Below are 12379 nucleotides of genomic sequence, written 5' to 3' on the forward strand. Positions count from 1 at the left end.
TTGTCTTTCATTAGGAGGAACCCAGGGCCAACCGCACCAGCATATGGTCTCACAAGGGGTCTGAGGATCTCATCTCGGTACCTAATGGCAGTCAGGCTACCTCTGGCGAGCACATGGAGGGCTGTGCGGCCCCCCAAATAAATGCCACCCCACACCATGACTGACCCACCGCCAAACCGGTCATGCTGGAGGATGTTGCAGGCAGCAGAACGTTCTCCACGGCGTCTCCAGACTCTGTCACGTCTGTCACGTGCTCAGTTTGAACCTGCTTTCATCTGTGAAGAGCACAGGGCGCCAGTAGCGAATTTGCCAATCTTGGTGTTCTCTGGCAAATGCCAAATGTCCTGCACGGTGTTGGGCTGTAAGCACAACCCCCACCTGTGGACGTCAGGCCCTCATACCACCCTCATGGAGTCTGTTTCTGACCGTTTGAGCAGACACATGCACATTTGTGGCCTGCTGGAGGTCATTTTGCAGGGCTCTGGCAGTGTGTATATATATATATATATATATATATTCAGCACTATTTCCTGTCAGATTCAAAAATGCGAATTAGCATCAAAGTAGACATCATGCAAAACTGCAAGGTCATCCCCAACTTATTACCACATTACACAGCATTTTTTTTTACATTGATCTATTACTCAACAGTATTTTCCCCTTCCTCTTAATTCACTCGGAAAACACAAAAGCCCTCAGCTGAATTCTCTAATTACTGTTACTGGGCCAGCACAGGTGAAACACCTTCCCACTGACGAGATGGACAAGCCAGCACAGGTGAAACACCTTCCCACTGACGAGATGGACAAGCCAGCACAGGTGAAACACCTTCCCACTGACGAGATGGACAAGCCAGCACAGGTGAAACACCTTCCCACTAACGAGATGGACAAGCCAGCACAGGCGTAACACATACTGACTAACGAGGTGACAACCAGCAGGCGTAACACATACTGACTAACGAGGTGACAACCAGCAGGCGTAACACATACTGACTAACGAGGTGACAACCAGCAGGCGTAACACATACTGACTAACGAGGTGACACCCAGCAGGCGTAACACATACTGACTAACGAGGTGACAACCAGCAGGCGTAACACATAGTGACTAACGAGGTGACAACCAGCAGGCGTAACACATAGTGACTAACGAGGTGACAACCAGCAGGCGTAACACATAGTGACTAACGAGGTGACAACCAGCAGGCGTAACACATACTGACTAACGAGGTGACAACCAGCAGGCGTAACACATACTGACTAACGAGGTGACAACCAGCAGGCGTAACACATACTAACGAGGTGACAACCAGCAGGCGTAACACATACTGACTAACGAGGTGACACCCAGCAGGCGTAACACATACTGACTAACGAGGTGACAACCAGCAGGCGTAACACATACTGACTAACGAGGTGACAACCAGCAGGCGTAACACATACTGACTAACGAGGTGACAACCAGCAGGCGTAACACATACTGACTAACGAGGTGACGCCCAGCAGGCGTAACACATACTGACTAACGAGGTGACAACCAGCAGGCGTAACACATACTGACTAACGAGGTGACAACCAGCAGGCGTAACACATACTGACTAACGAGGTGACAACCAGCAGGCGTAACACATACTGACTAACGAGGTGACACCCAGCAGGCGTAACACATACTGACTAACGAGGTGACACCCAGCAGGCGTAACACATACTGACTAACGAGGTGACACCCAGCAGGCATAACACATACTGACTAACGAGGTGACAACCAGCAGGCGTAACACATACTGACTAACGAGGTGACAACCAGCAGGCGTAACACATACTGACTAACGAGGTGACAACCAGCAGGCGTAACACATACTGACTAACGAGGTGACAACCAGCAGGCGTAACACATACTGACTAACGAGGTGACAACCAGCAGGCGTAACACATACTGACTAACGAGGTGACAACCAGCAGGCGTAACACATACTGACTAACGAGGTGACACCCAGCAGGCGTAACACATACTAACGAGGTGACTCCAATCGGTGAGCCCTACGTGCTAACGAGCTAAAGTCCACCCTCAAAACATACATGGAAAAAATAAAAAAACTGTAACATTACACTTTGATCAATTAATGTCCGTTCTCTGCTCCTTGTGGCATTCTGATGGAGTCAGCGATCAGTCACTCTCCATTTTCAGTTAATTATATATAATCGTAATTATTTGTGTTGAATTGTTTGTCCCTCTGTGGTGTTTATCTAACTGGATATACAGCATCATACTCACCTTCCTCTTAATTCACTCGGAGCACAAAAGCCCTCAGCTGAATTCTCTAATTACATTTTCATCCATTAATGTCAGTCTTTGAATTGTATAAACTATTTAACTGTCCTGCTTGTGTGCTACGTGCACTGATTTCAAACAATTAAGAGTATATTTTTCATTCTCACGTCTTTCCTCCAATTCTGTCAATTACTTCCTTGATTTACAATCAAAAACAACTTAGCTAACATTACGTTTTCCCATGTGAATTTGACATTAAATGTATCGGTTCTCTCAAATAAGAGAAATGGCTTAAACAAAGATTTAACTCCTGTCGTGTTTAGTCTTAACACATTTAGGCTCCCTTTCTATAAGAGTTCAAATCCTGAAGAGGGTGAGCGGTTTGACAAAAAGAGACGGGTTTTCATAATAAAAAGTTGGATGGATGATGACAGATTTTCGGGGTGAGAGGAACAAGGTCCTCTGGTACCTCAGCTGGTAGAGCGCAGCGCTTGTAACGCCAAGGTAGTGGGTTCGATCCCCGGGACCACCCATACACAAATAAATATATGCACGCATGACTGTAAATCGCTTTGGATAAAAGCGTCTGCTAAATGGCATATTATATTATATTATACAAGGCTCGTCAGAAGAAGCCCGATGCTTTTCTACTCTCAGATTGTCACGGAAAAGAAAGCATTGAAAATCTATTCCAAAGCTAATAACTACAGCAGCCGTGTCGGGATTCGATACAGGGTCGGCATCGGCCAGTGTGTTCATTCTTGGTAGAAAACGCCCCCCTCCCCCACCGAATTCGCTACACTTAATGAGCGATATCCTTTGGCGGAGTTGGTAGCGGGCGAGTCTCGATCTGAAGGTTGCGAGTTCAATTCTCACACGGGCAACATTCTTTTAAACGACTGCCTGTGTAAAACGCAGCCACTGTGATCAGATCTTCCTGACGTGGAAACAGAAAACAACCCATTGTGACCAAACAAGGAATCCGATTGTGACGTCGTGTAAAAACAAAAAACCAGACGTGAACAAAATAAACATGTTTTATTTATTAACGTCTTTAGTAAATAGTGAAGAGCTTCACAACAGACAGACAACTTCAACACACACACACACACACACACTTTTTACACCGCATAGCCATACTCAGGTGACAGAGGTAACGGGTAAATAAAATATAATCTAGTTTTTATAAAAAGGAACAACGGTCTGATTAACATTTAGATAAACACATCATTATTACTATCAATCTCCTCTTCATCTCTGCTTCCACGTGTTCAGAGATGTTCTCACAGGTCCAGTCTGCTGCAGTCTGGGATTACAGCCAGCGTCCTGGAGACAGACACACACTCTGTCAGTCACACCACAGACACAGACGTTACTCTGTTGGGTTGTCAACCACCTCTTATGGCTTGGGGGGGGGGGGGGACTGAATCCTGTAGGAAGCACACTTGTGTTCCGCTACACAACATTGGTAATAATAATAATAATAATAATAATATGTTAATTAAGTTCATTCACCAGAGAGGTCCTGTTGTAGTGGGGATAAACGCACAGAAATACAGGAACACGCACAGAAATACAGGAACACGCACAGAAATACAGGAACACGCACAGAAATACAGGAACACGCACAGAAATACAGGAACACGCACAGAAATACACACAGAAATACAGGAACACGCACAGAAATACGCACAGAAATACAGGAACACGCACAGAAATACAGGAACACGCACAGAAATACAGGAACACGCACAGAAATACACACAGAAATACAGGAACACGCACAGAAATACAGGAACACGCACAGAAATACACACAGAAATACAGGAACACGCACAGAAATACAGGAACACGCACAGAAATACGCACAGAAATACAGGAACACGCACAGAAATACAGGAACACGCACAGAAATACAGGAACACGCACAGAAATACAGGAACACACACAGAAATACAGGAACACACACAGAAATACACACAGAAATACAGGAACACGCACAGAAATACAGGAACACGCACAGAAATACAGGAACACACAGAGAAATACAGGAACAGGCACAGAAATACAGGAACACGCACAGAAATACAGGAACACACAGAGAAATACAGGAACACGCACAGAAATACAGGAACACGCACAGAAATACAGGAACACGCACAGAAATACACACAGAAATACAGGAACACGCACAGAAATACGCACAGAAATACAGGAACACGCACAGAAATACAGGAACACGCACAGAAATACAGGAACACGCACAGAAATACACACAGAAATACAGGAACACGCACAGAAATACAGGAACACGCACAGAAATACACACAGAAATACAGGAACACGCACAGAAATACAGGAACACGCACAGAAATACAGGAACACGCACAGAAATACAGGAACACGCACAGAAATACAGGAACACGCACAGAAATACAGGAACACACACAGAAATACACACAGAAATACAGGAACACGCACAGAAATACAGGAACACGCACAGAAATACAGGAACACACAGAGAAATACAGGAACAGGCACAGAAATACAGGAACACGCACAGAAATACAGGAACACACAGAGAAATACAGGAACACGCACAGAAATACAGGAACACGCACAGAAATACAGGAACACGCACAGAAATACAGGAACACGCACAGAAATACAGGAACACGCACAGAAATACAGGAACAGGCACAGAAATACAGGAACAGGCACAGAAATACAGGAACAGGCACAGAAATATAGGAACACGCACAGAAATACAGGAACACGCACAGAAATACAGGAACACGCACAGAAATACAGGAACACGCACAGAAATACAGGAACACGCACAGAAATACAGGAACACGCACAGAAATACAGGAACACGCCCAGAAATACAGGAACACACCCAGAAATACAGGAACAGGATTCCCCAACAGAAGGAGGCGGAGTTGTGAGACTTTTACTTACTGATGAAGTCTGTGAGGTAGTAGTGCCAGGAGGGGTCAGGCCTGGAGACAGAACGATACTGACCTGTTACACACTGACCTGTTACACATTGACCTGGAGACAGAACGATACTGACCTGTTACACACTGACCTGTTACACACTGACCTGGAGACAGAACGATACTGACCTGTTACACACTGACCTGTTACACATTGACCTGGAGACAGAACGATACTGACCTGTTACACACTGACCTGTTACACACTGACCTGGAGACAGAACGATACTGACCTGTTACACACTGACCTGTTACACACTGACCTGGAGACAGAACGATACTGACCTGTTACACACTGACCTGTTACACACTGACCTGGAGACAGAACGATACTGACCTGTTACACACTGACCTGGAGACAGAACGATACTGACCTGTTACACACTGACCTGTTACACACTGACCTGGAGACAGAACGATACTGACCTGTTACACACTGACCTGGAGACAGAACGATACTGACCTGTTACACACTGACCTGTTACACACTGACCTGGAGACAGAACGATACTGACCTGTTACACACTGACCTGGAGACAGAACGATACTGACCTGTTACACACTGACCTGTTACACACTGACCTGGAGACAGAACGATACTGACCTGTTACACACTGACCTGTTACACACTGACCTGGAGACAGAACGATACTGACCTGTTACACACTGACCTGTTACACACTGGCCTGGAGACAGAACGATACTGACCTGTTACACACTGACCTGTTACACACTGACCTGGAGACAGAACGATACTGACCTGTTACACACTGACCTGTTACACACTGACCTGGAGACAGAACGATACTGACCTGTTACACACTGACCTGTTACACACTGACCTGGAGACAGAACGATACTGACCTGTTACACACTGACCTGGAGACAGAACGATACTGACCTGTTACACACTGCTGACCTGTTACACACTGACCTGGAGACAGAACGATACTGACCTGTTACACACTGACCTGGAGACAGAACGATACTGACCTGTTACACACTGACCTGTTACACACTGACCTGGAGACAGAACGATACTGACCTGTTACACACTGACCTGTTACACACTGACCTGGAGACAGAACGATACTGACCTGTTACACACTGACCTGTTACACACTGGCCTGGAGACAGAACGATACTGACCTGTTACACACTGACCTGTTACACACTGACCTGGAGACAGAACGATACTGACCTGTTACACACTGACCTGTTACACACTGACCTGGAGACAGAACGATACTGACCTGTTACACACTGACCTGTTACACACTGGCCTGGAGACAGAACGATACTGACCTGTTACACACTGACCTGTTACACACTGACCTGGAGACAGAACGATACTGACCTGTTACACACTGACCTGTTACACACTGACCTGGAGACAGAACGATACTGACCTGTTACACACTGACCTGTTACACACTGACCTGGAGACAGAACGATACTGACCTGTTACACACTGACCTGGAGACAGAACGATACTGACCTGTTACACACTGCTGACCTGTTACACACTGACCTGGAGACAGAACGATACTGACCTGTTACACACTGACCTGGAGACAGAACGATATTGACCTGTTACACACTGACCTGTTACACACTGACCTGGAGACAGAACGATACTGACCTGTTACACACTGACCTGGAGACAGAACGATACTGACCTGTTACACACAGACCTGGAGACAGAACGATACTGACCTGTTACACACTGACCTGTTACACACTGACCTGGAGACAGAACGATACTGACCTGTTACACACTGACCTGGAGACAGAACGATACTGACCTGTTACACACTGGCCTGGAGACAGAACGATACTGACCTGTTACACACTGACCTGTTACACACTGACCTGGAGACAGAACGATACTGACCTGTTACACACTGACCTGGAGACAGAACGATACTGACCTGTTACACACTGACCTGGAGACAGAACGATACTGACCTGTTACACACTGACCTGGAGACAGAACGATACTGACCTGTTACACACTGACCTGTTACACACTGACCTGTTACGCACTGCTGACCTGTTACACACTGCAGACCTGTTACGCACTGACGACCTGTTACACACTGACGACCTGTTACACACTGCTGACCTGTTACACACTGCTGACCTGTTACACACTGCTGACCTGTTACACACTGACGACCTGTTACACACTGACGACCTGTTACACACGGCTGACCTGTTACACACTGCTGACCTGTTACACACTGACATGTTACACACTGCTGACCTGTTACGCACTGACGACCTGTTACGCACTGACGACCTGTTACGCACTGCTGACCTGTTACACACTGCTGACCTGTTACACACTGCTGACCTGTTACACACTGACATGTTACACACTGACATGTTACACACTGACCTGTTACACATTTCAGGAAGCTAGGCGTATGTTGCACGTCACTACTTCACAGGAGAGTCATTTTTTATATTTTATCAAAATGCGTTTTTTGGCAGAAATGCCTTCTGGAACATGTAAACGTTATTGTGCCTTAACACACTCATACGCCATCTGTAAATATGAATAGAAGTGTTAAAATTACGAGCCTAGTTGGTTTAGCCACGGGAAAAGACAGGAACCTTCCGCTAGCCCTGATTGGCTGAGATAATAGATGGGCTGGACATTCCGGGAGATGAGTTCTAATTGGTCTGACATGTAGCATGCTTTGTGCCTTTGGAAAGTATTCAGACCCCTTCACTTTTTCCATATTTTGTTACGTTACAGCCTTATTCTAAAATTGATTAAATTGTTTTCCCCCCTCATCAATCTACACACAATACCTCATAATGACAAAACAAAAACAGGTTTTTAGAAATGTTTGCACATTTATTAAAAATAAACTGAAAAATCACATTTACATTAGTATTCAGACCCTTTACTCGGTACTTTGTTGAAGCACCTTTGGCAGCGATTACAGCCTCGAGTCTTCTTGGGTATGACGCTACAAGCTTGGCACACCTGTATTTGGGGAGTTTCTCCCATTCTTCTCTGCAGATCATCTCAAGCTCTGTCAGGTTGGATGGGGAGCGTCGCTGCACAGCTATTTTCAGGTCTCTCCAGAGATGTTTGATCGGGTTCAAGTCCAGGCTCTGGCTGGGCCACTCAAGGACATTCAGAGACTTGTCCCGAAGCCACTCCTGCGTTGTCTTGGCTGTGTGCTTAGGGTTGTTGTCCTGTTGGAAGGTGAACCTTCGCCCCAGTCTGAGGTCCTGAGCGCTCTGGAGCAGGTTTTCATCAAGGATCTCTCTGTACTTTGCTCCGTTTATCTTTGCCTCAATCCTGACTAGTCTCCCAGTCCCTGCCGCTGAAAAACATCCCCACAGCATGATGCTGCCACCACCGTGCTTCACCGTAAGGATGGTGCCAGGTTTCCTCCAGACGTGACGCTTGGCATTTAGGCCAAAGAGTTCAATCTTGGTTTCATCAGACCAGAGAATCTTTTTTCTCATGGTCTGAGAGTCTTTAGGTGCCTTTTGGCAAACTCCAAGCGGGCTATCATGTGCCTTTTAATGAGGAGTGGCTTCCGTCTGGCCACTCTACCATAAAGGCAGGATTGGTGGAGTGCTGCAGAGATGGTTGTCCTTCTGGAAGGTTCTCCCATCTCCACAGAGGAACTCTAGAGCTCTGTCAGAGTGACCATCTGGTTCTTGGTCGCATCCCTGACCAAGGCCCTTCTCCCCCGATTGCTCAGTTTGGCCGGGCGGCCAGCTCTACGAAGAGTCTTGGTGGTTCCAAACTTCTTCCATTTAAGAATGATGAGGCCACTGTGTTCTTGGGGACCTTCAATGCTGCAGACATTTTTTGGTCCCCTTCCCCAGATCTGTGCCTCGACACAATCCTGTCTCGGAGCTCTACGGACAATTCCTTCGACCTTATGGCTTGGTTTTTGCTCTGACATGCGCTGTCAACTGTGGGACCTTATATAGACAGGTGTGTGCTTTTCCAAATCATGTCCAATCAATTGAATTTACCACAGGTGGACTCCAATCAAGTTGTAGAAACATCTCAAGGATGATCAATGGAAACAGGATGCACCCGAGTTCAATTTCGAGTCTCATATCAAAGGATCTGAATACTTATGTGAATAAGGTATTTCAGTTTTCTATTTTTAAAACATTTGCGAAAATTTCTAAAAACCAGTTTTCACTTTATATTATGGGGTATTGTGTGTAGATTGCTGAGGAGTTGTTAAAAAAAAAACAATTTTAGAATAAGGCTGTAACGTAACAAAATGTGGTAAAGGTCAAGGGGTCTGAATACTTTCCGAAGGCACTGTATAACACGAGCTGCTCAGTACAGTGAGGGAAAAAAGTATTTGATCCCCTGCTGATTTTGTACGTTTGCCCACTGACAAAGACATGATCAGTCTATAATTTTAATGGCAGGTTTATTTGAACAGTGAGAGACAGAATAACAACAACAAAAATCCAGAAAAACACATGTCAAAAATGTTATCAATTGATTTGCATTTTAATGAGGCAAATAAGTATTTGACCCCTCTGCAAAACATGACTTAGTACTTGGTGGCAAAACCCTTGTTTGCAATCACAGAGGTCAGACGTTTTCTTGTAGTTGGCCACCAGGTTTGCACACATCTCAGGAGGGATTTTGTCCCACTCCTCTTTGCAGATCTTCTCCAAGTCATTAAAGGTTTCGAGCCTGACGTTTCGCAACTCGAACCTTCAGCTCCCTCCACAGATTTTCTATGGGATTAAGGTCTGGAGACTGGCTAGGCCACTCCAGGACCTTAATGTGCTGCTTCTTGAGCCACTCCTTTGTTGCCTTGGCCGTGTGTTTTGGGTCATTGTCATGCTGGAATACCCATCCACGACCCATTTTCAATGCCCTGGCTGAGGGAAGGAGGTTCTCACCCAAGATTTGACGGTACATGGCCCCGTCCATCGTCCCATTGATGCGGTGAAGTTGTTCTGTCCCCTTAGCAGAAAAACACCCCCAAAGCATAATGTTTCCACCTCCATGTTTGACGGTGGGGATGGTGTTCTTGGGGTCATAGGCAGCATTCCTCCTCCTCCAAACACGGCGAGTTGAGTTGATGCCAAAGAGCTCGATTTTGGTCTCATCTGACCACCACTTTCACCCAGTTCTCCTCTGAATCATTCAGATGTTCATTGGCAAACTTCAGACGGTCCTGTATATGTGCTTTCTTGAGCAGGGGGACCTTGCGGGCGCTGCAGGATTTCAGTCCTTCACGGCGTAGTGTGTTACCAATTGTTTTCTTGGTGACTATGGTCCCAGCTGCCTTGAGATCATTGACAAGATTCTCCCGTGTAGTTCTTGGCTGATTCCTCACCATTCTCATGATCATTGCAACTCCACGAGGTGAGATCTTGCATGGAGCCCCAGGCTGAGGGAGATTGACAGATCTTTTGTGTTTCTTCCATTTGCGAATAATCGCACCAACTGTTGTCACCTTCTCACCAAGCTGCTTGGCGATGGTCTTGTAGCCCATTCCAGAGTGTGCTCCTAATCTCAGCTCGTTACCTGTATAAAAGACACCTGGGAGCCAGAAATCTTTCTGATTGAGAGGGGGTCAAATACTTATTTCCCTCATTAAAATGCAAATCAATTTATAAAATTTTTGACATGCGTTTTTCAGGATCGTTTTTGTTGTTATTCTGTCTCTCACTGTTCAAATAAACCTATGAACGTCAGCAGTAGTAATATTATTTGTATCTCAGAAATCCATTTCCATCGCTAGTGTTAGCTAGTTAACTCTAACTCACACTATATGTTACACACTGATATCCAAAAGGTCCACAAGATGGCGCCGGAGGAGATGGCTGCCGTTTTACGGCCCTCTAACCAATTGCACTATTATGAGTGTTTTTTCGCGTTATTTGTAATTTATTCTGTACATAATGTTTCTGCCACCGTCTCTTATGACCTTAAAGAGCTTCTGGATGTCAGGACAGCGATTACTCACCTCGTATTGGACCAAGATTTTTTTTCTTCAATGAGTCGGACGCGAAGAATATTCTAGACACCCGACAAGGCCCAAATCCCCGTCATTCGCATGAGGAAGAGACGGAGATATCGTGGACGTAGGTCGGGGTGCCTTTTATTAGCCAATCTTCAATCATTGGAAAATAAATTGGATGACCTAAGATTACAGTTATCCTACCAACGGGACATTAAAAACTGGTAAGACAAGGGGTGGCGGTCTGTGTATATTTGTAAACAACAGCTGGTGCATAAAATCTAATACTAAGGAAGTCTCAAGGTTTTGCTCGCCTGAGGTAGAGTATCTCATGATAAGCTGTAGACCACACTATTTACCAAGAAAGATTGCTTCTATATTTTTCATAGCTGTCTATTTACCACCACAAAGCGATGCTGGCATTAAGATCGCACTCAATGAGCTGTATAAGGCCATAAGCAAACAGTAAAACGCACATCCAGAGGCAGCGCTCCTAGTGGCCTGGGACATTATTGCAGGGAAACAAATCCGTTCTACCTCATTTCTACCAGCATGTTAAATGTGCAACCAGAGAAAAAAAAAAAAAACTCTAGACCACCTTTACTCCACACACAGAGACGCATACAAAGCTCTCCCTCGCCCTCCATTTGGCAAATCTGACCATTACTCTAAACCCCCTACAACTCATCCAGAATGCCGCAGCCCGTTTAGAACATCTAGAGTCCGTTTAGAAGGTTTAGAGTCCATTTAGAATGTTTAGTCAGTTTAGAACATCTAGAGTCCGTTTAGAAGGTTTAGAGTCCATTTAGAATGTTTAGACAGTTTAGAACATCTAGAGTCCGTTTAGAAGGTTTAGAGTCCATTTAGAATTTTTAGTCAGTTTAGAACATCTAGAGTCCGTTTAGAAGGTTTAGAGTTCATTTAGACTGTTTCGTCAGTTTAGAACATCTAGAGTCCGTTTAGAAGGTTTGGAGTCCATTTAGAATGTTTAGTCAGTTTAGAACATCTAGAGTCCGTTTAGAAGGTTTAGAGTCCATTTAGAATGTTTAGTCAGTTTAGAACATCTAGAGTCCGTTTAGAAGGTTTAGAGTCCATTTAGAATGTTTAGTCAGTTTAGAACATCTAGAGT

At 45.2% G+C, this 12379-nt stretch overlaps 1 long non-coding RNA gene across 1 annotated transcript in view; it reads right to left on the reverse strand.

Annotated features, from left to right (window-relative positions):
* Nucleotides 1–3375: 3375 nt before the first annotated feature.
* Nucleotides 3376–12379, reverse strand: part of LOC311123564 — a 9858-nt gene continuing 854 nt past the window's right edge. The window contains exons 3-4 of the long non-coding RNA XR_014612614.1: nt 5235–5275; nt 3376–3599 (exon numbers count right to left, since the gene is read on the reverse strand). This is a non-coding gene — a long non-coding RNA (uncharacterized lncRNA). The remainder of the gene's footprint in view (nt 3600–5234; nt 5276–12379) is intronic.

Source organism: Coregonus lavaretus (genome assembly GCF_964263955.1).
Source record: "Coregonus lavaretus genome assembly, contig: HAP1_SCAFFOLD_1703, whole genome shotgun sequence".
In the NCBI taxonomy this organism is placed as follows: domain Eukaryota; kingdom Metazoa; phylum Chordata; class Actinopteri; order Salmoniformes; family Salmonidae; genus Coregonus; species Coregonus lavaretus.